This window comes from Triticum aestivum, chromosome 7A (genome assembly GCF_018294505.1).
Source record: "Triticum aestivum cultivar Chinese Spring chromosome 7A, IWGSC CS RefSeq v2.1, whole genome shotgun sequence".
Classification (NCBI taxonomy): domain Eukaryota; kingdom Viridiplantae; phylum Streptophyta; class Magnoliopsida; order Poales; family Poaceae; genus Triticum; species Triticum aestivum.
The window spans coordinates 740,189,728-740,216,599 of NC_057812.1; the positions used below are offsets into that span (position 1 = coordinate 740,189,728).

At 44.4% G+C, this 26,872-nt stretch overlaps 1 pseudogene; it reads right to left on the reverse strand.

Annotated features, from left to right (window-relative positions):
- Positions 1–451: 451 nt before the first annotated feature.
- The window catches only part of LOC123153962 (putative disease resistance protein At1g50180), a 51,942-nt pseudogene continuing 25,521 nt past the window's right edge, over positions 452–26,872 (reverse strand).

The following is a 26,872-nucleotide window of genomic DNA, read 5'->3' on the forward strand; positions in this document are numbered from 1 at the left end:
CGGCGGCGGAACTCCCGATCTAATCTCTGTTCTGGAAGTTTTACAATATGTAGATATATATATGGGTGCAGGAGGTACGTCGGTGGAGCTGCGGGGGCCCCACGAGGCAGGGGGCGCGCCCCAGGGGGGTGGGCGCGCCTCCCACCCTCGTCGCCAACTCCCGTATCTTCTGACGTAGAGTCCAAGTTTATCTGGTGGGTTTCCTTCCAAAAATAACTTCTCCAGTTGATTTTGTTCCGTTTTGACTCCGTCTGACATTCCTTTTCCTCGAAACACTGAAATAGGCATAAAACAACAAATCTGGGCTGGGCCTCCGGTTAATAGGTTAGTCCCAAAAATAATATAAAAGTGGATAATAAAGCCCAATACTGCCTAAAACAGTAGATAATATAGCATGGAGCAATCAAAAATTATAGATATGTTGGAGACGTATCAGTGTCGCAGGTAAAATCTAATCGCTCAAACTTTGAAAACTGAAACGATAAGATCTCAAGTTATCAGATGATGATGCACCAGCTTGGCCTGAAATTTTTTTAGAGTGCATTACATGTCAGAGAAAAAGCTAGCCGCATACAAGGACATACAATGAATTTAAAAGTGGAATCAATTAATACGAAGAGACCAGGAGACGAAACCTGACCTACAGTTTTGTCGATGGCATCAAAAAAACCATCTTGTCTCGCCTCTTCTATGCACTAGTCGTGTAAGATATCGTGAACTCTTATTCTATCTATCCATCCATGTGACCTACTTCTGCCAACAACTTGGACCAAGCTTCTCTGTGCCAACTCGGTTACATAATTATGTGCTGTTTCTTCTAGTGTATGGTTTGGTGTGTGTGGAATGAATCTTTTTGCTATCCACAATTCAATAAGATCCGGCACATATATTTCATAATCCTCGGGAAAAGCAGCAAAATGAAGTAAACAAGATCTCAAATGATGATTTGGTAGGTCCTTGTAATTGCGTGCCAGTATGACACACATCATTTGTCCATCCTTGGTTGCTGGCCAATCAGAGAGTATATCAGACCATATTTGTGCATTTAGATGTTTAGACAGATAACCTCTCAAAACTCCAAGTGCACTAGTAGAAAAGGGGGCAAAGGTTCAGGCCGGGTCAGCCCATTAGTCCCGGTTCAGTCCAGAATCGGGACCCATGGGGGCATTGGACCCGGTTCGTGAGCCCAGGGGGGCGGTCGGGCCATGTGGGCCATTGGTCCCGGTTCGTCTGGACCTTTTGGTCCTGGTTGGTGGGACGAACCGGGACCAATGGGCCTCGCTCCTGGCCCACCACCATTGGCCCCGGTTGGTGGCATGAACCGGGACCAAAGGCTTCCCTTTAGTCCCGGTTCATGCCACCAACTGGGACCAATGGGGTGCCTATATATACCCCCTCGCGTAAGAGCAGAGCACACTGCTCTATTTTTTCTGACCGCCGAGGGGAGAGGGCTTGGTGGTGCTCTAGCTCACCTCCTATGCACACAAGGTGTTCGATGGAATGCCCGAGCCACACTACTTAAGTTTTCTCCTCTCCAAGCTCGACCTCCAAGCTCCATTTTCCTCAATATTTGTCTAGGTTTGGTGGTCCATCACGACCCGTCCCCGTCTTCACCGCCATCGATCACCCGCGCCGATCTCATCGCCGGCACCACCGTGGTGAGCCTCTTGTTCTTATCTTCTTTTTGAAAGGAAAAATATTCTTACTTGTATGGTTAGATAGATACTTGTATTATTTTCTTATTTTTATTATTGCATCTTATATATTGCGATGGTTTTGGTATCCGCCCCCGTCGGCCCTCGTCCTATCTATGATTCGGATGTGGTATATATTATCTTTATAACTATTGGTTCATTTATTGTTTATGAAAATTATACCGACCAACGTGACATTGATTTTATTTATCTAGGAGGTATGTGAACCGGAAATTCCAACCGACCCTATTGTCGAGAGGTTAAATTTAGTTGAAGAAGAAAAAAATTTCTTGAAGGAAATAATAAAAAAATTGAGGAGAAGATGATATTGGAGTTGCATGTTGCGGATGTCGTCAATGATCACAAGATCAAGATGGACGCAATGCGCTTGAAGATTAGAAAGATTAGAAAATATGCCATTCATACCGAGGCTTGGTATCATTATGCTGTTGGATCAATTGTTACCTTGATTGCGATTATGATCGCATTTGTTTTCGCATTGAAATGTTTTACATAGTTTCAATGTGTGGTTTAATTAATTAGATGCTCTGGAGAGCTATATGTTGTTAGATGAGAACTATGTATGTACTTTGGTTTCAATGTGATGATGAACTTCTATTAATTTGGTCACTTAATTATCTATTCATGATGTTCTTAATGGTTTTTGACACACTTAATTATATATAATGCACGCAGATGAATCGGCAATGGATGTACGGTGACAGACACACCTCCGAGTACATTAAGGGCGTGCATGAGTTTCTCGAAGCGGCTGAGGCAAACAAGCAGAATGGTTTTATGTGTTGTCCATGCACTAAATGTGGGAATACGATGTCTTACTCTAACCGGAAAATCCTTCACACCCACCTGCTTTACAAGGGTTTCATGCCACACTATAATGTTTGGACGAGGCACGGAGAAATAGGGGTTATGATGGAAGACGGCGAAGAAGAAGAGTACGATGACAACTATGTGCCCCCTGAATACGGTGATGCTGCAACGGGGGGAGCTGGTGAAGATCAAGAGGAACCAGACGATGTGCCCAATGATGCTGCAACGGGTGAAGCTGCTGAAGATCAAGAGGAACCAGACGATGTGCCCGATGATGATGATCTCCGCCGGGTCATTGTCGATGCAAGGACGCAATGCGAAAGTCAAAAGGAGAAGCTGCAGTTCAATCGCATGTTAGAGGATCACAAAAAAGGGCTGTACCCCAATTGCGAAGATGGCAACACAAAGCTTGGTACCATACTGGAATTGCTGCAGTAGAAGGCAGAGAATGCTGTGCCTGACAAAGGATTTGAGAAGCTACTGAAAATATTAAAGAAGAAGCTTCCAAAGGATAACGAATTGCCCGACAGTACATACGCGGCAGAGAAGATCGTATGCCCTCTAGGATTGGAGGTGCAGAAGATACATGCATGCCCTAATGACTGCATCCTCTACCGCGGTGCATACAAGGATTTGAACGCATGCCCGATATGCGGTGCATTGCGGTATAAGATCAGACGAGATGACCCTAGTGATGTTGACGGCGATCCCCCCAGGAAGAGGGTTCCTGCGAAGGTGATGTGGTATGCTCCTATAATACCACGGTTGAAACGTCTGTTCAGAAACGGAGAGCATGCCAAGTTGATGTGATGGCACAGTGAGGACTGTAAGAAAGACGGGAAGTTGAGAGCACCCGCTGACGGGTCGCAGTGGTGAAAAATCGAGAGAAAGTACTGGGATGAGTTTGCAAAGGACCCAAGGAACGTATGGTTTGCTTTAAGAGCGGATGGTATTAATCCTTTCGGGGAGCAGAGAAGCAATCACAGCACATGGCCCGTGACTATGTATGTATAACCTTCCTCCTTGGATGTGCATGAAGCGGAAGTTCATTATGATGCCAGTTCTCATCCAAGGCCCTAAGCAACCCGGTAACGACATTGATGTGTACCTAAGGCCATTAGTTGAAGAACTTTTACAACTGTGGGATGGAAATGGTGTACATACGTGGGATGAGCACAGACAGGAGGAATTTAACCTAAACGCGTTGCTGTTCGTGACCATCAACGATTGCCCCGCTCTCAGTAACCTTTCAGGACAGACAAACAAGGGATACCACGCATGCACGCACTGTTTAGATGACACTGAAAGTATATACCTGGACAAATGCAGGAAGAATGTGTACCTGGGCCATCGTCGATTTCTTCCGACCAATCATCAATGTCGAAAAAAAGGTAAGCATTTCAAAGGCGAGGCAGATCACCGGAAGAAGCCCGCCGTGCGTACCAGTGATCACATACTTGCTATGGTCAATGATTTACACGTAATCTTTGGAAAGGGTCCCGGCGCACTAGCTATTCCGAATGACGCTGAGGGACACGCACCCATGTGGAAGAAGAAATCTATATTTTGGGACCTACCCTACTGGAAAGACCTAGAGGTCCGCTCTTCAATCAACGTGATGCATGTGACGAAGATCCTTCGCGTGAACCTGCTAGGCTTCTTGGGCGTGTATGGAAAGATAAAACATACACCTGAGGCACGGGAGGACCTGCAACGTTTGCACGAAAAAGACGGCATGCCTCCGAAGCAGTATGAAGGTCCTGCCAGCTACACTCTTACGAAATAAGAGAAAGAAATCTTCTTTGAATGCCTGCTTAGTATGAAGGTCCTGAATGGCTTCTCGTCGAATATAAAGGGAATAATAAATATGCCAGAGAAAAAGTTCCAGAACCTAAAGTCTCATGACTGCCACGTGATTATGACGCAACTGCTTCCGGTTGCATTGAGGGGGCTTCTACCGGAAAACGTCTGATTAGCCATTGTGAAGCTGTGTGCATTCCTCAATGCAATCTCTCAGAAGGTGATCGATCCAGAAATCGTATCAAGGCTAAGGAGTGATGTGGCGCAATGTCTTGTCAGTTTCGAGCTGGTGTTCCCACCATCCTTCTTCAATATCATGACACACGTCCTAGTTCATCTAGTCAACGAGATTGTCATTCTGGGGCCCGTATTTCTACATAATATGTTCCCCTTTGAGAGGTTCATGGGAGTCCTAAAGAAATATGTCTGTAACCGTGCTAGGCCAGAAGGAAGCATCTCCATGGGCCATCAAACAAAAGATGTCATCGGGTTTTGTGTTGACTTCATTCCTGGCCTTAAGAAGATAGGTCTCCCTAAATCGCGGTATGAGGGGAGAATGACTGGAAAAGGCACGCTTGGAAGGGACTCAATAATATGCAGGGACGGATATTCTTGGTCTCAAGCACACTACACAGTTCTACAGAACTCTACCTTGGTGACCTCATATGTCGATGAACACAAGAACAGTCTGCGCTCCAAACACCCGGAGCAGTGCGACGACTGGATTACATGTGAGCACATCAGGACTTTCAGCAGTTGGTTGGAAACACGTCTCAGAGGTGACAACACTGTTTGTGATGAGCTGTACTTGTTGTCCAGGGGACCATCTTTGACTTTATTGATTTACAAAGGATACGAGATAAATGGGAATACATTTTACACGATTGACCAAGATCAAAAGAGCACCAACCAAAACAACGGTGTCCGCTTTGATGCAACAACCGAGAGGGGAAAGGACACATATTATGGTTACATAGTGGACATATGGGAACTTGACTATGGACATGATTTTAAGGTCCCTTTGTTTAAGTGCAAATGGGTCAATCTGTCAGGAGGCGGGGTACAGGTAGACCCACAGTACAGAATGACAACAATGGATCTGAAAAATCTCGAGTACACTGACGAACCATTCATTCTAGCCAATGATGTGGCACAGGTTATCTATGTGAAGGACATGTCTACCAGACCGAGAAAAAGAAAAGATAAGGAAGCGAATACATCATACGATGAGCCAAAGCGCCACATAGTTATTTCAAGAAAAAGGGACATCGTGGGAGTGGAGGGCAAGACAGACATGTCTGAAGATTATGAAAAGTTTCATGAAATCCTCCCTTCAAAGTCAAGGCTGACCCAAGCATCCTGATAAACGATGAAAATTATCCATGGTTACGGCGCAATAAGCAAATGACACAAGCGAAGAAAAAGTGAAGACTTTCTCCCGCAACTATTATGATGACACCATGCCAACTTTGTAACAGACGAGTATGATACCATTGTCCGTTTTGTACATGCACATGCTATGTGGGTGAAATTATGATACCATGCCAACTTTCAACTTTTTCAGAGTTCATTTGAAATGCTTTAATGTCTTATGGTTCGGCCCTCGTAATACCATTAATCCCGGTTCGCTCCTTGTCTACTATGTTCTCACCAAGAACACTCAAGAGGGCAGCCACGTGGGCCATTGGTCCCAGTTCGTCTGGACCTTTTGGTCCCGGTTCCACGCACGAACCGGGACCAATGCGCCTCGCCCCTGGCCCATGACCATTAGTCCCGGTTTGTGCCACAAACCGGGACTAAAGGGTTGGTCCTCGTTGCGGTCAGATTTTAGTCCCACCTCGCCAACTGAAGGGCGCTCACACCGATTTATAAGCCCGTCCCTCTCTGCCTTGTTGAGCTCCTCTCAAAGTAAAAATAGATGCCCCTATACAGGGAATTTGACCTAAATTCATAGTGAGTTTCTCTGAAATTCATAGAAATTTATTATAAATTTAGGGAGAATTTTCTCTATAGGCGCATCTATGTTCATTTTTTTAGTAAAGTTAATCACAAACTTGTGATTCACACAAATTTCAAAGAATTCAAATTTTAACTATCCAAATTTGAAAACTAATGGCACTAACACAAAGTTAATAATTTTGCTGACCTAAAAGCAAAAGGAATTAAAAAATAAAGCAAAAAACAAAAGAAAATAAATAATACAAAAAACAACAGAAAAAATGAAAAAAAACTATTTTTATAGTAAAGTTAATCACAAACTTGTGATTCACACAAATTTCAAAGAATTAAAATTTTAACTATTAAAATTTGAAAACTAATGGCACTAACAGAAACTTTATAATTTTTCTAAAACTAAAAGAAAAAAGAATTAAAAATAAAGCAAAAAAAAGAAAATAAATAATGCAGAAAACAAAACAAAAAAATAGAAAAAATAAAAATAGCAATAATAAGTATTTTGTTGTAAGTAGAAAAAAATAAAGCAACAAAGAAAACAAAAAACCAAAAAAAGTGTTTTCAAATTTGAAAACTAATGGCACTAACAGAAAGTTTATAATTTTTCTAAAACTAAAAGCAAAAAATAATTAAAAATTAAAGCAAAAAACAAAAGAAAATAAATAATGCAGAAAACAAAACAAAAAACTGGAAAAAAATAAAAATAGCAACAATAAGTATTTTGTTGTAAGTAGAAAGAAAATAAAATAAATAAAGCAACAAAGAAAACAAAAAAACAAAAAATGTGGTCAGCGCGTAGGGCCCCCACGGTGTGAATACGACTAGAAAGCCTACCATGGGCCAAGATTCAGGCCCACAGGAGGCCCCCACGGCGTGAATACGACTAGAAACCCTACCATGGGCCAGGATTCAGGCCCGCAGGAAGCCCAGTAGGCCCACAGGTAGATAAAAGTGACTTTAGGCCCGTAAGCCTGCATTTGAGAGGAGCTCGAAGTGGTCAGCGTAGCAGTGCTTATAAACCACTGTCGAAGCCTCTCGGCTAGCGAGGTGGGTCTAAACATCCTACCGCACCGCGCCAGTTCCAGCACAAGGCCTTTGGTCCCGGTTGGTGGCACCAACCGGGACTAAAGGGGGGGCATTGGTACCAGTTCGTGGCACCAACCGGGACCAATGCCATCCTTTAGTCCCGGTTGGTGCCACCAACCGGGACCAAAGGCCGCCGCTTCCCGCCCTTTGGGCTGCTGAAAAGGCCTTTGGTCCCGGTTGGTGCCACCAACCGGGACTAAAGGGAGGCATTGGTCCCGGTTGGTGCCACGAACTAGGACCAATACTCTCAGTATATAAGAAAGTACTTGGCGTTTTTCAGATTCATCTGCATCAGTTCCCCGCCCCGACGACGCCGCTAGGCTGCCCGAGCTCGCCCCGTCGCCGCCCTTTGCTGCCTCGTGGACGCGCAGCCGCCCTGCCTCGAGCACGCCACCGGCGGCCCGCCCCGACCACACCGCGCGCTCCTGCCCCGACCACATCGTCATCGCCCCAGCTGCCCCGCGCCACCGTCGCCTCTGCCTCGCCCTGCCCCGACCACGCCGCCGTCGCCTCTGCCCCTTCCCCGACCACGCCGCCGTCGCCTCTACACCGACATGCGTCGTGCCCCTATCCCGACCACGCCGCACCTCTCCCTTTGGTCAAGGCCGGCACCGCCCCCCTCTTCCCCCTGTTTTTTTGCACATATATAGATGTTTTTTCCTGATTATATGTATATGTATGAGTATATGTATGTGTGTATATCTATTTATATGTCCTTTTTTAGATTTTTTGTTTTTTGCATTTTATAAAAATGTATATATGTGTGTATATATGTTCTCTGTGTATATATATGTTCATGTATATGTGCAAAAGATAGATTTTTAGAAAAAACTAGTATTTATTTATGTTCATAGATTTTTTTGGTGATATTAATAATTGTAAATATGCAAATGTTTGTATATTCATATGAACAATGAATTAGGCAAAACCTTTAATTTTTTTCTAAAATTTCTATTTGAACGTTATTTTAAAAAAAACAAGCAATACTACTTCATGTATTTTTAAGAAGGAAGAAGAAGAAAAAGAATGAGAGGAAAAAGGAAATAAGAAGAGGAAGAAGAGGAGAAATAAATAAGAGGAAGAAAAAAGAAGAAAAAGAAGAGGAGAAGAAGAAAGGAATAGAGGAGAAGAAGAGAAAATAGAAAAATTCTATTTTCTCTTCTTCTCCTCTATTCCTTTCTTCTTCTCCTCTTTTTTTATTCTTTTTTTCTTCAATCTTCTCCTCTATTCCTTTTCTTCTTCTCCTCTTTTTATTTCTTCTTCGTCTTCTTATTTTTTATCAGATATGTCATCGTCGATATACCCCTCCCGATAACTTCAACACAAGGGGGGGTCGATATACCCCCTCCCCGATAATATTATTTTCCCATGTACGTATGTCGTGTCGATATAAACTCCCGATAACTTCAACACGTGGGGGGGTCGATATACCCCCTCCCCAATAATATTATTTTCCCATGTATGTATGTCGTCCTTGTCGATATAAACCCCTCCCGATAACTTCAACACGTGGGGGGGTCGATATACCCCCTCCCCGATAACATTATTTTCCCGTGTATGTACTCGTCGTTGTCGATATTACCCCCTCCTTGAAGCATTCTCGAGGCCACCCCAAACCCTTGAAGCATTGTCGAGGCCACCCCAAACCCTAGAGAAGCAGCGTCGAGGCCACTAATATGATTCCTTATTGTGATTAGCTAGCTAGTTCTACGTTTGCCACTAATATATCCATCTGTCATGTTTGAATAATAATTGCCATGTTGTAAATATTTGTAGAAACTATGGACACCCCCCGAGATGAAGCACAAGAAGCGATGTTGGGGGACATAATCGCACAAGGAAGTGATGCCGTCTGCTCGTTGTTTCTCAACGACACTGATGGTATGGAAGGACATGGTGATGAAGAAACATGCTATGATTATGATGGCTCCGTTGACCCAATGCCGGTGCAAGAAGGAGACCGTGATGACAGCTCCGGTGACCCAATGACGGTGCAAGAAGGAGACCGTGATGACGGCTCCGGTGACCGAACCAAGTCCCGCCAGGTATATATATTAGTTAAGCCTGTGCTGACTAGCTAATTGATGCATTCATTGTTTTGGTATGTACATATATTAATTAACTCTCGTCTTTCTTCTTTTTTCTAGCCCTCCGGATCGAGCACAACTTCGGTAAAGAGACGAGGCCCGAAGAAAAAGTGGAGCTCGGATGAAAGGTTTGAGATCACAGCAATCGCGGGTGACGGCCAACCGATTGAACCCATCTGGACAAAAGATGCATTTTTTGCTCAGTGTGGGGTTCTTGTTAGGGAAAAGATCCCGATCAGCATCCACCAATGGTATAAGCCTAAGAATGAAGACCATGAGGTGTCTTATGTCAATGATATGCAGAAAAATGATCTTTGGGCTGAGCTGAAGTCAAATTTCACCCTACCGCCAGAGGATGATCTGGAGAAGCCAGTTAAGGAGCAATTAATCAAGTCTTTTGCTCTTAAGAAGATGGCAGACATATTCAGGAGGTGGAAGAATGAGCTGAAAAGGTTTGTCGACAAAGAAGAGACACCAGAATTCAAGGGCAAATATGAGAAGATCAGAGATCACCGGCCCGCATTTGTGGCCCATAAGACATCGGAAAAGAGTAAGAAGATGTCGGTGACAAACAAGCAAAATGCTGCGAAGAAGAAGCTTCACCATCGCACGGGATCAGGTGGCTACCTCAAAGCCCGGCCTAAGTGGGCCAAGGCTGAGAATGATCTGATTGATAAAGGGATCGAACCATAGACAATGAACTGGCCAGACCGTTGCCTTAGTTTGTTCTTCGGGGCTGGCGGAACTTTGGACCCTATATTAGGGAAGTGCCTTTGGACGGACGAGCAAATGAAAATACCAGTCAAGAGGCTTCAGCACTATATCAATGCAGCGCAGCAAGGGACGTTCGTTCCAGACAGAGAGAACGACGAGCTCACAATGGCCCTCGGGAATCCTGAGCACCCTGGACGGACACGAGGCATGCCAGGCTCTGTTCCATGGAAGGCTGGGTTTCCGGACGCAGGCGGTTACAAATGCCAGGAGAGGAGGAAGAAAGTGCAGCAGACCCAACTGCAGGCGCTGCATGCAAGGGTACAAGCGATATAGGAACGAGAAGCAAATCGCAGCAAATGAACTGCCGAAGCATGTCTTGACGGTTCCTGCCAGCTATCCCGTGGATGCTATCACGGAGTCTCAAAATTGCCACCTTATGACGCAATGGATGAATTTGAAGGTCAAGGCGGTTGTTGGCTCTGTTTATCCTACTGAACCCGGCGCAACTTTTCACTGCCGGTCGATTCTAGAAGGATATGCTAGGGTGATGGTGGATGAAATAACGGAAGGATTTGAGGACCTCCAGCTTGACCACCCTACCGGTGAAGGGGAGACTCGGTTGGGTTCTGCTCTGAAGACTCCATGCCTATGGCGGAAGGAGCTCATCAACCTTTCGAACTGGACACCTCCGCCTCCTCCTCCTCCTCCGGCGAGTCAGGGCACTCCGCCTCCTCCACCGCCTCCTCCTCCGGCGAGTGACAATCAGGGCACTCGGCCTCCTTCTCCGGCGCGTGGCGGCACTCCGCCTCCTCCACCACCTCCTCCTCCGGCGAGTGACGATCAGGGCACTCGGCCTCCTTCTCCGGCGCATGGCGGCACTCCGCCTCCTTCTCCGCCTGCGCCGGCGCGCCCGAGTAGCCAGCCTCCTCCTTCTCCGCCTCTCAGCAAGGGCGGAAGAGACCCGCCGCCGCTCCGGCTGCTCCGGCGCGTCGTAGTCCTTCTCCTCCGCCTCGTAAGTAAGGAAAGAAGACAGCCGTAGCCGCTTCGTCTGCTCTGTCGGCGTCTAGCAGTACAGCCAGAGGCGGGAGGAAATACAGATTCGGTCCTTCTCTGAAGACTCCAGAGAAGTTACCGTACGAGATGACCGTGGAAGAAAACAAGAAGATCGTGCGGACCGAAATGAAGGACTTCTTTCAAGGGTTGAAAGCACAGAGATGATAAGTCTCCAACGTATCTATAATTTTTGATTGCTCCATGCTATATTATCTACTATTTTGGACTATATTGGGCTTTATTTTACACTTTTATATTATTTTGGGACTAACCTATTAACCGGAGGCCTAGCCCAGAAAAGCTGTTTTTTGCCTATTTCAGAGTTTCAGAGAAAGAGAATATCAAACGGAGTCCAAACGGAATAAAACCTTCGGCAATGTGATTTTCTCACCGAACGTAATCCAGGAGACTTGGACCCTACGCCAAGGCAGAAAAGAGGCGGTCACGAGGGTGGGGGCGCCCCCCCCCCCCTCCTTAGGGCGCGCCCCCTGCCTCGCGGGCCCCTCGAAGCTCCACCGACGTACTCCTTCCTCCTATATATAGCTACGTACCCCCAAACGATCAGAACAGGAGCCAAAAACCTAGTTTCACCACCGCAACTTTCTGTATCCACGAGATCTCATCTTGGGGCCTGTTCCGGAGCTCCGCCGGAGAGGGCCGTCATCACGGAGGGCTTCTACATCATCATAGCCTCTTCGATGAAGTGTGAGTAGTTTACCTCAGACCTTTGGGTCCATAGTTAGTAGCTAGATGGCTTCTTCTCTCTTCTTGGATCTCAATACAAAGTTCTCCCCCTCTCTCGTGGAGATCTGTTCGATGTAATCTTCTTTTTGCGGTGTGTTTGTTGAGACCGATGAATTGTGGGTTTATGATCAAGTCTATCTATGAATAATATTTGAATCTTCTCTGAATTCTTTTATGTATGATTGGTTATATTTGCAAGTCTCTTCGAATTATCAGTTTGGTTTGGCCTACTAGATTGATTTTTCTTGCCATGGGAGAAGTGCTTAGCTTTGGGTTCGATCTTACGGTGTCCTTCCCCAGTGACAGAAGGGGCAACAAGGCACGTATTGCATCGTTGCCGTCGAGGATAACAAGATGGTGTTTATTTCATATTGCATGAATTTATCTCTCTACATCATGTCATCTTGCTTAAAGCGTTACTCTGTTTTTAACTTAATACTCTAGATGCATGCTGGATAGCGGTCGATGAGTGGAGTAATAGTAGTAGATGCAGAATCGTTTCGGTGTACTTGTCACGGACGTGATGCCTATATACATGATCGTACCTAGATATTCTCATAACTATGCTCAATTCTGTCAATTGATCAACAGTAATTTGTTCACCCACCATAGAATACTTATGCTCTTGAGAGAAGCCACTAGTGAAACCTATGGCCCCCGGGTCTATTCTCATCATATCAATCTCCATCACTTTAATCTTGCTTTGCTTTTTACTTTGCCGTTTACTTTTCACTTTGCATCCCTATATCAAAAATACCAAAAACATTATCTATCAGTTCTCTCTCTCGTAAGTGACCGTGAAGGGATTGACAACCCCTAATCGCGTTGGTTGCGAGTAGCTATCGTTTTGTGCAGGTACGAGGGGCTTGAGCGTGGCCTCCTACTGGATTGATACCTTGGTTCTCAAAAACTGAGGGAAATACTTACGCTACTCTGCTGCATCATCCTCTCCTCTTCGGGGAAAACCAACGCAAGCTCAAGAGGTAGCAAGAGACATCCACCTCCAGAGGAGAAGGTAGATGCGGTGAAAGCGAAGCGCACTCTGGCTGCCCTGAGAAAACCACCAAAGTCTCCACCGAAAGGCAACTATGAGCGCATTATTGGAAAGACATTTGTCGAAGCTGAGCGGTGGGGAAGTACTGTCACTGATCAAAGGATAAAATAACGACGAGCTGGGAAACAAATTGCCCAGCTCGGCGAACAAGCGAACCAATCGTGCCCCCCGCTCAAGGTGCCTAGCGACATCGTCACTGATGATCCGAGGATGGTGCCCGGTTATAGCAATCTTGGAGATTACCTTCCCGACGATGTACATTATGATTTCGTGGAGGTGGAGGCGGTACACAGATTCGAGTACGGGAAGCCTCTCGTCAATGATGAAAGATATCTATCAACGATGATGCGAAGATTGCATGATTGGTACATGAAAACCTGCAGAGAGTCTGGGGGGAGGAATACTTTGACGCTGAGAGTTAGAGAGGAGCATGACCTCGTTGGAATTGAACTGTTGAATTATCCATTTGAGGAGTTCTTCCAGTTTTTCGATCAAAGGGCCCTCGATAAAGCAATGGTCACCTGCTACTGTCTGTAAGTACTACTACTTCTGTCATTAAGTCTCTCTCTATAGGTCAGCTCTTTCATTGCATGTATTTATAATTATCCTCACTATATTATGCAGATTGAAGATCGCCGAATTGAAGGAAAGACAAGTCGGTGATATTGGGTTCATTAACACAAATCTCATAGATGCAACTGAGGTTAAATTTCATGCCGAAGATACCGTGGCCAACTTGCTACGATCGTTGAAAATAAATGAAAACAAAGATATAATACTCTTTCCTTACAACTTCAAGTGAGTGTTACTGTCTTGTGCATATTCGGTATCCCTTATATATTAGTGTTGGGGAACGTAGTAATTTCAAAAAAATTCCTACGCACATGCAAGATCATGGTGATGCATAGCAACGAGAGGGGAGAGTGTTGTCCACGTACCCTCGTAGACTGAAAGCGGAAGCGTGATAACAACGCGGTTGATGTAGTCGTACGTCTTCATGGCCTGACCGATCAAGCACCGAAACTACGGCACGTCCGAGTTCTAGCACATGTTCAGCTCGATGACGATCCCCGGACTCCGATCCAGTAGAATGTCGGGGAAGAGTTTCGTCAGCACGACGGCGTGGTGACGATCTTGATGTTCTACCGTCGCAGGGCTTCGCCTAAGCACCGCTACAATATTATCGAGGATTATGGTGGAGGGGGGCACCGCACATGGCTAAGAGATCAATGATCAATTGTTGTGTGTATGGGGTGCCCCCCTGCCCCCGTATATAAAGGAGCAAGGGGGAGGTGCGGCGGCCTAGGAGGAGGCGCGCCGGAGGAGTCCTACTCCTACCGGGAGTAGGACTCCCCCCTTTTCCATGTTGGAGTAGGACTTGGGGGGGAAGGAGAGAGAGAGGGAACGAAGGGGGGCGCAGCCCCCCTCCTTGTCCAATTCGGACTTGGGGGGGAGGGGCACGCGGCTGCCCCTAGGCCCGCCTCTCCTCTTCCTCCACTAGCCCCATTAAGGCCCAATAGCCTCCGGGGGGTTCTGGTAACCCCTCCGGCAATTCGGTAAAATCACATTTTCACCCGGATCACTTTCGATATCAAAACATAGGCTTCCAATATATCAATCTTCATGTCTCGACCATTTCGAAACTCCTCGTTATGTCCGTGATCACATCCGGGACTCCGAACAACCTTCGGTACATCAAAAGATATAAACTCATAATGAAACTTTCATCGTAACGTTAAGCGTGTGGACCCTACGGGTTCGAGAACAATGTAGACATGACCAAGACACGTCTCCAGTCAATAACCAATAGCGGAACCTGGATGCTCATATTGGCTCCTACATATTCTACGAAGATCTTTATCGGTCAGACCGCATAACAACATACGTTGTTCCCTTTGTCATCGGTATGTTACTTTCCCGAGATTCAATCGTCGGTATCTTAATACCTAGTTCAATCTTGTTACCGGCAAGTCTCTTTAATCGTTCCATAATACATCATCTCACAACTAACTCATTAGTTGCAATGCTTGCAAGGCTTATGTGATGTGCATTACCGAGAGGGCCTAGAGATACCTCTCCGACAATCGGAGTGACAAATCCTAATCTCGAAATACGCCAACCCAACATGTACCTTTGGAGACACCTGTAGAGCACCTTTATAATCACCCAGTTACGTTGTGACGTTTGGTAGCACACAAAGTGTTCCTCCGGTAAACGGGAGTTGCATAATCTCATAATCATAGGAACATGTATAAGTCATGAAGAAAGCAATAGCAACATACTAAACGATCGGGTGCTAAGCTAATGGAATGGGTCATGTCAATCACATCATTCTCCTAATGATGTGATCCCGTTAATCAAATGACAACACATGTCTATGGTTAGGAAACATAACCATCTTTGATCAACGAGCTAGTCAAGTAAAGGCATACTAGTGACACTCTGTTTGTCTATGTATTCACACAAGTATTATGTTTCCGGTTAATACAATTCTAGCATGAATAATAAACATTTATCATGAGATAAGGAAATAAATAATAACTTTATTATTGCCTCTAGGGCATATTTCCTTCAGTCTCCCACTTGCACTAGAGTCAATAATCTAGATTACACAGTAATGATTCTAACACCCATGGAGCCTTGGTGCTGATCATGTTTTGCTCGTGGAATAGACTTAGTCAACGGGTCTGCAACATTCAGATCCGTATGTATCTTGCAAATATCTATGTCTCCCACCTGGACTAGATCCCAGATGGAATTGAAGCGTCTCTTGATGTGCTTGGTTCTCTTGTGAAATCTGGATTCCTTCGCCGAGGCAATTGCACCAGTATTGTCACAAAAGATTTTCATTGGACCCGATGCACTAGGTATGACACCTAGATCGGATATGAACTCCTTCATCCAGACTCCTTCATTTGCTGCTTCCGAAGCAGCTATGTACTCCGCTTCACATGTAGATCCCGCCACGACGCTTTGTTTAGAACTGCACCAACTGACAGCTCCACCGTTTAATGTAAACACGTATCCGGTTTGCGATTTAGAATCATCCGGATCAGTCTCAAAGCTTGCATCAACGTAACCATTTACGATGAGCTCTTTGTCACCGCCATATACGAGAAACATATCCTTAGTCCTTTTCAGGTACTTCAGGATGTTCTTGAGCGTTGTCCAGTGATCCACTCCTGGATTACTTTGGTACCTCCCTGCTAGACATATAGCAAGACACACATCAGGTCTGGTACACAGCATTGCATACATGATAGAGCCTATGGCTGAAGCATAAGGACCATCTTTGATTTTCTCTCTATCTTCTGCGGTGGTCGGACATTGAGTCTTACTCAACTTCACACCTTGTAACACAGGCAAGAACCCTTTCTTTGCTTGATCCATTTTGAAGTTCTTCAAAACTTTGTCAAGGTATGTGCTTTGTGAAAGTCCAATTAAGCGTCTTGATCTATCTCTATAGATCTTAATGCCCAATATGTAAGCAGCTTCACCAAGGTCTTTCATTGAAAAACTCTTATTCAAGTATCCCTTTATGCTATCCAGAAATTCTATATCATTTCCAATTAGTAATATGTCATCCACATATAATATCAGAAATGCTACAGAGCTGCCACTCACTTTCTTGTAAATACAGGCTTCTCCAAAAGTCTGTATAAAACCAAATGCTTTGATCACACTATCAAAGCGTTTATTCCAACTCCGAGAGGCTTGCACCAGTCCATAAATGGATCGCTGGAGCTTGCACACTTTTCGGTTAGCTCCCTTTGGATCGACAAAACCTTCCGGTTGCATCATATACAACTCTTCTTCCAGAAATCCATTCAAGAATGCAGTTTTGACATCCATCTGCCAAATTTCATAATCATAAAATGCGGCAATTGCTAACATGATTTGGACAGACTTAAGCATCACTACGGGTAAGAAGGTCTCATCGTAGTCAATCCCTTGAACTTGTCGAAAACCTTTCGCAACAAGTCGAGCTTTGTAGATAGTAACATTACCGTCAGCGTCAGTCTTCTTCTTGAAGATCCATTTATTCTCAATTGCTTGCCGATCATCGGGCAAGTCAACCAAAGTCCACAGTTTGTTCTCATACATGGATCCCATCTCAGATTTCATGGCTTCTAGCCATTTTGCGAAATCTGGGCTCACCATCGCTTCTTCATAGTTCGTAGGTTCACCATGATCTAGTAGCATGACTTCCAGAACAGGATTACCGTACCACTCTGGTTGATCTACGAGGTTTGGTAGTAACTTGATCTGAAGTTTCATGATCATCATCATTAGCTTCCTCACTAATTGGTGTAGGTCTCACAGAAACCGGTTTCTATGATGTACTACTTTCCAATAAGGGAGCAAGTATAGTTACCTCATCAAGTTCCACTTTCCTCCCACTCACTTCTTTCGAGAGAAACTCCTTCTCTAGAAAGGATCCATTTTTAGCAACGAATATTTTGCCTTCGGATTTGTGATAGAAGGTGTACCCAACAGTCTCCTTCGGGTATCCTATGAAGACACATTTCTCCGATTTGGGTTCGAGCTTATTAGGTTGAAGTTTTTTCACATAAGCATCGCAACCCCAAACTTTCAGAAACGACAACTTTGGTTTCTTGCCAAACCACAGTTCATAAGGCGTCGTGTCAACGGATTTCGATGGTGCCCTATTTTAACGTGAATGCGGCCGTCTCTAAAGCATAACCCCAAAACGATAGCTGTAAATCTGTAAGAGACATCATAGATCGCACCATATCTAGTAAAGTACGATTACGACGTTCGGACACACCATTATGCTGTGGTGTTCCGGGTGGCGTGAGTTGCGAAACTATTCTGCATTGTTTCAAATGTAGACCAAACTCATAACTCAAATATTCTCCTCCACGATCAGATCGTAGAAACTTTATTTTCTTATTACGATGATTTTCAACTTCACTCTGAAATTCTTTAAACTTTTCAAATGTTTCAGACTTATGCTTCATTAAGTAGATATACCCATATCTGCTTAAATCATCTGTGAAGGTGAGAAAATAACAATATCCGCCACGAGCCTCAACATTCATCGGACCACATACATATGTATGTATGATTTCCAACAAATCTGTTGCTCTCTCCATAGTACCGGAGAATGGCATTTTAGTCATCTTGCCCATGAGGCACGGTTCGCAAGTACCAAGAGATTCATAATCAAGTGGTTTCAATAGTCCATCAGTATGGAGTTTCTTCATGCGCTTTACACCGATATGACCTAAACGGCAGTGCCACAAATAAGTTGCACTATCATTATCAACTCTGCATCTTTTGGCTTCAACATTATGAATATGTGTATCACTACTATCGAGATTCATAAAAAATAGAACACTCTTCAAGGGTGCATGACTATAAAAGATATTACTCACATAAATAGAACAACCATTATTCTCTGATTTAAATGCATAACCGTCTCGCATCAAACAAGATCCAGATATAATGGTCATGCTCAATGCTGGCACCAAATAAGAATTATTTAGGTCTAATACTAATCCCGAAGGTAGATGCAGAGGTAGCGTGCCGACCGCGATCACATCGACTTTGGAACCATTTCCCATGCGCATCGTCACCTCGTCCTTCGCCAGTGTTCGCTTAATCCGTAGTCCCTGTTTTGAGTTGCAAATATTAGCAACAGAACCAGTATCAAATACCCAGGTGCTACTGCGAGCTCTAGTAAGGTACACATCAATAACATGTATATCACATATACCTTTTTTCACCTTGCCATCCTTCTTATCCGCGAAATACTTGGGGAAGTTCCGCTTCCAGTGACCAGTCTGCTTGCAGTAGAAGTACTCAGTTTCAGGCTTAGGTCCAGATTTGGGCTTCTTCTCCTGAGCAGCAACTTGCTTGCTGTTCTTCTTGAAGTTCCCCTTCTTCTTCCCTTTGCCCTTTTTCTTGAAACTAGTGGTCTTGTTTACCATCAACACTTGATGCTCCTTCTTGATTTCTACCTCCGCAGCCTTTAGCATTGTGAAGAGCTCAGGAATTGTCTTGTCCATCCCTTGCATATTATAGTTCATCACGAAGCTCTTGTAGCTTGGTGGCAGTGATCGGAGAATTATGTCAATGACGCAATCATCCGGAAGATTAACTCCCAGTTGAATCAAGTGATTATTTATACCCAAACATTTTGAGTATATGCTCACTGACAGAACTGTTCTCCTCCATCTTGCAGCTATAGAACTTATTGGAGACTTCATATCTCTCAATCCGGGCATTTGATTGAAATATTAACTTCAACTCCTGGAACATCTCATATGCTCCATGACGTTCAAAACGTCGTTGAAGACCCGGTTCTAAGCCGTAAAGCATGGCACATTGAACTATCGAGTAGTCATCAGCTTTGCTCTGCCAGACGTTCTTAACACCGTCAGTTGCATTAGCAACAGGCCTGGCACCCAGCGGTGCTTCCAGGACGTAATTCTTCTGTGAAGCAATGAGGATAATCCTCAAGTTACAGACCCAGTCCGTGTAATTGCTACCATCATCTTTCAACTTTGCTTTCTCAAGGAACGCATTAAAATTCAACGGAACAACAGCACGGGCCATCTATCTACAATCAAACATAAATAAGCAAGATACTATCAGGTACTAAGTTCATGATAAATTTAAGTTCAATTAATCATATTACTTAAGAACTCCCACATAGAAAGACATCTCTCTAATCTTTTAAGTGATCACGTGATCCAAATCAACTAAACCATAACCAATCATCACGTGAAATGAAGTAGTTTCAATGGTGAACATCACTATGTTGATCATATCTACTATATGATTCACGCTCTACCTTTCGGTCTCAGTGTTCCGAGGCCATATCTGCATATGCTAGGCTCGTCAAGATTAACCTGAGTATTCTGCGTGTGCAAAACTGGCTTGCACCCGTTGTAGATGGACGTAGAGCTTATCACACCCGATCATCACCTGGTGTCTGGGCACGACGAACTTTGGCAACGGTGCATACTCAGGGAGAACACTTTTATCTTGAAATTTAGTGAGAGATCATCTTATAATGGTACCGTCAAACAAAGCAAGATAAGATGCATAAAAGATAAACATCACATGCAATCAATATAAGTGATATGATATGGCCATCATCATCTTGTGCTTGTGATATCCATCTCCGAAGCAACGTCATGATCACCATCGTCACCGGCACGACACCTCAATCTCCATCGGAGCATCGTTCTTGTCTCGCCAATCTTATGCTTCTACGACTATCGCTGCCGCTTAGTGATAAAGTAAAGCATTACAGCGTGATTGCATTGCATACAATAAAGAGAAAACCATATGGCTCCTGCCAGTTGCCGATAACTCGGTTACAAAACATGATCATCTCATACAATCAAATTTAGCATCATGTCTTGACCATATCACATCACAACATGACCTGCAAAAACAAGTTAGACGTCCTCTACTTTGTTGTTCCAAGTTTTACGTGGCTGCTACTAGGCTTAGCAAGAACCGTTCTTACCTACGCATCAAAACCACAATGATAGTTTGTCAAGTTGGTGCTGTTTTAACCTTCGCAAGGACCGGGCGTAGCCACACTCGGTTCAACTAAAGTTGGAGAAACTGACACCCGCCAGCCACCTGTGTGCAAAGCACGTCGGTAGAACCAGTCTCGTGTAAGCGTACGCGTAATGTCGGTCCAGGCCGCTTCATCCAACAATACAGCCGAACCAAAGTATGACATGCTGGTAAGCAGTATAACTTATATCGCCCACAACTCACTTGTGTTCTACTCGTGCATATAACATCAACGCATAAAACCAGGCTGGATACCACTGTTGGGGAACGTAGTAATTTCAAAAAAATTCCTACGCACACGCAAGATCATGGTGATGCATAGCAACGAGAGGGGAGAGTGTTGTCCATGTACCCTCGTAGACCGAAAGCGGAAGCGTTATAACAACGCGGTTGATGTAGTCGTACGTCTTCACGGCCCGACCGATCAAGCACCGAAACTATGGCACCTCCGTGTTCTAGCACACGTTCAGCTCGATGACTATCCCTGGACTCTGATCCAGCAGAATGTCGGGGAAGAGTTTCGTCAGCACGACGGCGTGGTGATGATCTTGATGTTTTACCGTCGCAGGGCTTCGCCTATGCACCGCTACAATATTATCGAGGATTATGGTGGAGGGGGGCACCGCACACGGCTAAGAGATCAATGATCAATGGTTGTCTCTATGGGGTGCCCCCCTGCCCCCGTATATAAAGGAGCAAGGGGGAGGTGCGGCCGGCCTAGGAGGAGGCGTGCCGGAGGAGTCCTACTCCTATCGGGAGTAGGACTCCCCCCTTTTCCATGTTGGACTAGGACTTGGGGGGAAGGAGAGAGAGAGAGGGAAGGAAAGGGCGGCGGCTGCGGCGGGAGTGGCGCGCGGCTGCCCCTTGGCCCGCCTCTCCTCTTCCTTCACTAGGCCCATTAAGGCCCAATAGCCTCCGGGGGGGTTTCGGTAACCCCTCCGACAATCCGGTAAAATCACATTTTCACCCGGATCACTTCCGATATCCAAACATAGGCTTCCAATACATCAATCTTCATGTCTCGACCATTTCGAGACTCCTCGTCATGTCTGTGATCACATCCGGGACTCCGAACAACCTTCGGTACATCAAAACATATAAACTCATAATGAAATTGTCATCGTAACGTTAAGCGTGCGGACCCTACGGGTTCGAGAACAATGTAGACATGACCGAGACACGTCTCCGGTCAATAACCAATAGCGGAACCTGGATGCTCATATTGGCTCCTACATATTCTACGAAGATCTTTATTGGTCAGACCGCATAACAACATACGTTGTTCCCTTTGTCATCGATATGTTACTTGCCCGAGATTCGATCGTCGGTATCTTAATACCTAGTTCAATCTTGTTACCGGCAAGTCTCTTTAATTAGTCTATGTTATAGTAATGTAATTGATGAGTTATGCATGCGTACGCAGTTTCCACTATATTCTCCTAGAGATTAAGCTTGAGCAGGGACTAGTAACCGTCTTAGACTCGAGACGAAAAGATCCCCAGGAGTATGCGAACATGACTTAAATCCTTGAGAAGTAAGTTAAATCGATCATTATCCACCATATCAGCAACTTTGTTCATTTCCTGATATCAAGTAATTGTTTTCTTTGTCTGGCAGGGTTTGGAGAAAATTCACCAAAAAAGCTCCGGGACTGCCGAAGAAGCTGCAATTTAGATATCCGAAAGTAAGTATTATAGTAGCATGTTCCGCGCGTCTCCTAGTGATTCAAGCGCTAGTTTCATCAATACCGTTTGGCATGCTTTCTTATCAGTTTGATTGACCTCTATTTCTTGTAAAGTGGTTGTGGCAGGATCAAGGGAATAATTTATGTGGATACTACGTTTGCGAGTCCATCCGCTACACGACATGTGAACGGGGGTACACTGAAGAACAATATGAAGTGCGTAAGTAATAATATTCACAATTTTATTTTATTACCATCATTTGTGTTGAGGTTCATTTATTCATATATATATATATATATATATATATATATATATATATATATATATGTATATGTATTGACCTCCTTCTTCAAATTAGATCTTTCGGATGCGTGATGAACTCCTACCACCAGATCGTATTCGAGCAATTCAAGAGGAATTGGCGGCATTCTTCCTTGACCACGTGATCGCTGAAGACGGAGAATACCATGTGGAGCTTGACTTCGTATATGTAAGAGATAATTATTGTATATATGTAGCCGGTAGTGTCGGATAGATATACAAGAACTTGTTGTTCAACCAATCTCTCAGAGAAGGAGAGGTGGTCGATATCACTTCTCTCTGTATGCATATATGTTCATGACGATCTTTTGTTTCCTTCGTTAATTTGCTTACTAGCTAGCTAGCGTGTCTAGTCTTCTCTATACGTAAGAGAGGACACTTCTCTCTATTAATTAGCTATAGCTATAACACAATATATGAAAAACCTAAATTCCCCAAAACCCCCAACCCCCCCCCCCCCCCTTCAAAAACAAAAACAAAAACCACAGACCCTGAAATGCTGACGCGTGGATGCCTATTGGTCCCGGTTGGTGCCACCAACCGGGACCAAAGGCCCTCCTGCCTGGGCTCGACGCACCGGCCACGTGGAGGCCCATCTGTCCTGGTTCTGGACTGAACCGGGACTAAAGGGCTAGGGCATTAGTAACGACCCTTTAGTCCCGGTTCAGGAACCGGGACAAAAGGCCCTTACCAACCGGGGCTAATGGTGGTTTATCTACTAGTGGTGCAAGTGGCAATCCATCACATTTCTTTGCAAGCTTTCTCCCAAGCTTTTCAAACTCGTCCACATCACGTATGGTAGACCTTTTGTATGGTGGTAAAGCTTTGCTGCTAAAAAGTTCCCAACTTTTCTCTTCACCTAACTTCTTCAAATGATGAACATGGGTTGGCATCTGAACATGATTTGCGACATCTTCCTTTCGTGTGGTTAACAGCACTCTACTACCATTAGTTTCATCTGGAAATACTTTAATCGTTCCGTTTAATTGCTCCCATGTATCTGTTTCCCAAACGTCATCAAGAACTACTAGATACCTTTTTTGTGACAGAAATTCATTGATCTTCTTTCCCACCTCATACTCCTTCATTTTGTCAACTGAGTCGTCCTTGTGCCCTGTGATTTGTTTCATAATACTCCCTCTGTTCCAAAATAGACGACTCAACTTTATACTAACTTTAGCACAAAGTTGGGTCATCTATTTTGGAACGGAGGGAGTATCTTTTAGCAAATCAACACCCTTGAACTTTTGAGATACAGTCACCCAAGCAAGTGTGTCAAAGTGCTCCTTAACTCTAGATGAAGTGTAGACCTTTCTAGCAATTGTTGTTTTTCCTGCCCCGCTCATGGCAACTATAGACACAACACTAAGCATTTGTTCTCCGCAAACTAATTTATTTGCTAATTCTTTGCGCTCGTCCTCAAAACCAACCATGGCGACATCATCTTCAAAGTTTCCATTCATAGGGCTACAATCTCGCAGAAACTCATCCTCGACAACAACAATATTATCCAATTCAATTTTCAGATGATCCGCACTTGCAAAAATCTCCTTGATCTTCCTTTTTACACGTTGAATTTCAGCACCGATTTTACGAAGGGTTACCAAGTCATTCGGCAATCTAGCATACCTTGAAATAGTGCCCATGAATCCCTTCTTGAGCCTGTTTCTTTTTTCCATATAATCTGCAGCTTCGATGACATTCTGAGCTTCATAAGCCGCAGTCCTAATCTGGCTCACCAAGACTGCAACTCTTGCATTTCCTGATCTCCACTTGCTATCAACATCTTTGAGGTAGGCCTTCAACCTCATCAGCTCATCTTTCAACAACTGTGTAGATACTCACAGATCGCAGAGTAACTGGCTGTCGCGTGCACCAGCTGTGTCGCCGCCGGCTTCGTCCACCAGCTGTGTCGCCGCCGGCTTGGCCGTGCTCTCGTTTCTTCCTCTCTGGCAGTAGAAAGAGTTCCCTTGCGTAGTTCAGGTACAAATGAAGCTTCGATTTCCCTTGAGTGTGCCTGTGGCTGTGAGTGACGAGCTGATCCAGAAGTCTAGATCTTTTGAGGTACCAGTATGTAATCAGGAATGAATCTTCAAAGTTGGACAAGTCGTTCCGATGTTGCTCTCAACCAGCACTAGTGTCTGTTCAACAACTAGCTCTTCGACGGAGACAGGATATGCAGACTAGTCATCTAACAGCAAGACATGGTTGGTGATCGCACAGTAACTGGCTGTCGCGTGCATCTGATAAGAGTGTAGATACGGGTTGGGTGGTTCAAAATTAGCAAGGAAATACCTGCTAGAAAAGGGCAACCTAATAATTCGCAGAACCTGTCTCAAAATGCAGAAATTTATGGCATGGTTCAGTTAATCTCTCTGGAAAAAGCAAAGGTTCCTCTACCTGGCTAGGACCCTCTGCAGCTAGTGCCGTGTCGGCCCTACTGCACTATTCTGAAAGAGGTTGTCACTTGTGTTTGAGTTTGGCCTGGCCAGCAGGCAAGCGAAAAAGAAGAGCGACATACAGCCAAATACAGAGTCATTGTGGCTTGGATTCACTTCTACCTGGTAAAATACTTCGACTAGGTAAAATAAACAAAAAATCACGGCTCTTGTGCTCAAAGCAGCTGATTGTATTGCCCGGTTGGCATATAGCCAACCAAAGCGTGATCAAGCCAACAATCAGATAATACTTCATTTTTCTTAAATTTGGGACAACTGTTTCTCAGTTCACGTCCGGTCAAATTTGGGACAACTGTTTCTCAGTTCATAAGCACTTCAGTGACAACTCCATTACATTAACGATTAAATAATTTTCTATTTTGAGAAGTGAGCATATAACAGGCTAATAATCTAACGTCACAAAGCTCAACTACTGGGTCGGGTTGTGAACAATACAAAGGCATATATTTTAAAAAATACGAAAAACTTGTTACAGTAGCACTATTACTTACAAATGGAAGTGTATGTTTTCTGAGCAAACTGCAACTTTCTAGAATATTTGTTTTTTCGACAATCAGTGTTCAGTTTAGAATCCATGGGGAGTGTTGTGTTATAGAATCATCAGGTAGCTGGCACCTGGCAGCCTGCTACCGTAAATTGGTGAAACGATTTGAGCCAGCTACATAATGACATGGAACACAAGTATGAGAAATCGGAAACTTCTTTTCCTTTGGCACAAAGCCAATACAAATTCCAGCCCCTGATATTAGTGAATCCTGTTGAGAATGAAGAAGATGCTACATGCAAAAGTATAATTACTTTTATATGTCAGAAAATAGACCGCAAGTAGACACTGTTTCACATAGCACAAAGTGCTTGCAAGGCAAGAAATCCACCAAAAAATGAAAAAAACAAATGAAGAAAAAAGTTTAGAAAGTTGAACCATCTCAATAAACAAAGGAAGAAATATAAAGGAGAAAATTCAATAGTCAGTACAAAAGAATAGGTCTCAGTATAACATAAACTATGTACATCCAAATTGCTAGGGAGATCCTCTGCTAGACTACTCCTGCAAGGACGGCCAGCATGCTGCACCCCTTACTTCTAAACACATGAAGAACTCAACATGTATGTGCTGAATGAAAAGATCCTCATGAAAAGTTAAAATATTCGATCAAGGTTTACCTTTAACTACATCCTTCTGAAATGTCATCATTTGCATAGAATCTTCACTCTAGCAACATTGTATCATGCAGAGATCACATTTTTCATGACAAACACCCCTCACAATAGAAAATCTATATCAGAGTAGAAATTATAGGTAGCCTTGATGAGAATATATGGTTACGATAGAGGAGATTGTCCGAGCTCTAGAAGTTCCAGCAAACGGTAGACCTCAACCTACTATCCAACCAAGATGGTAGCCACCAGTTGTAGGATGGGTGAAAATCAATACAGATGGAGCTACGGACTCGGAGCATGGAAAAGGTGGAGCGGGTTTTGTCGTCCGGGACCACCAGGGGGCGTTCGTGAGAGCGGGGTGTTCACGTCACGATGGAGTTACAGACCCCCTCACGATCGAGCTTCTCGCTTGCAGAGATGCGCTAGCAACAGAGGAGATTTTAGGGCTTCAGTATGTTGAGGTGGAGACGGACTGTCAGCAAATTCAGAGTCTATGGAAAACTCCACAGAAGTCGAATTGTTTCCATCTCATGAGAGAGATGCAGGATATGAGTAATCTTCTTCAGGGATTCAAGCTACGGTTCGCTAGGCATGCTTTAAAGCTTTCTGTATCTATGCTTGTGTTCGATGTAATCCCTGGATGGCTGTCTCCACCGTGTAGCTAGGCATG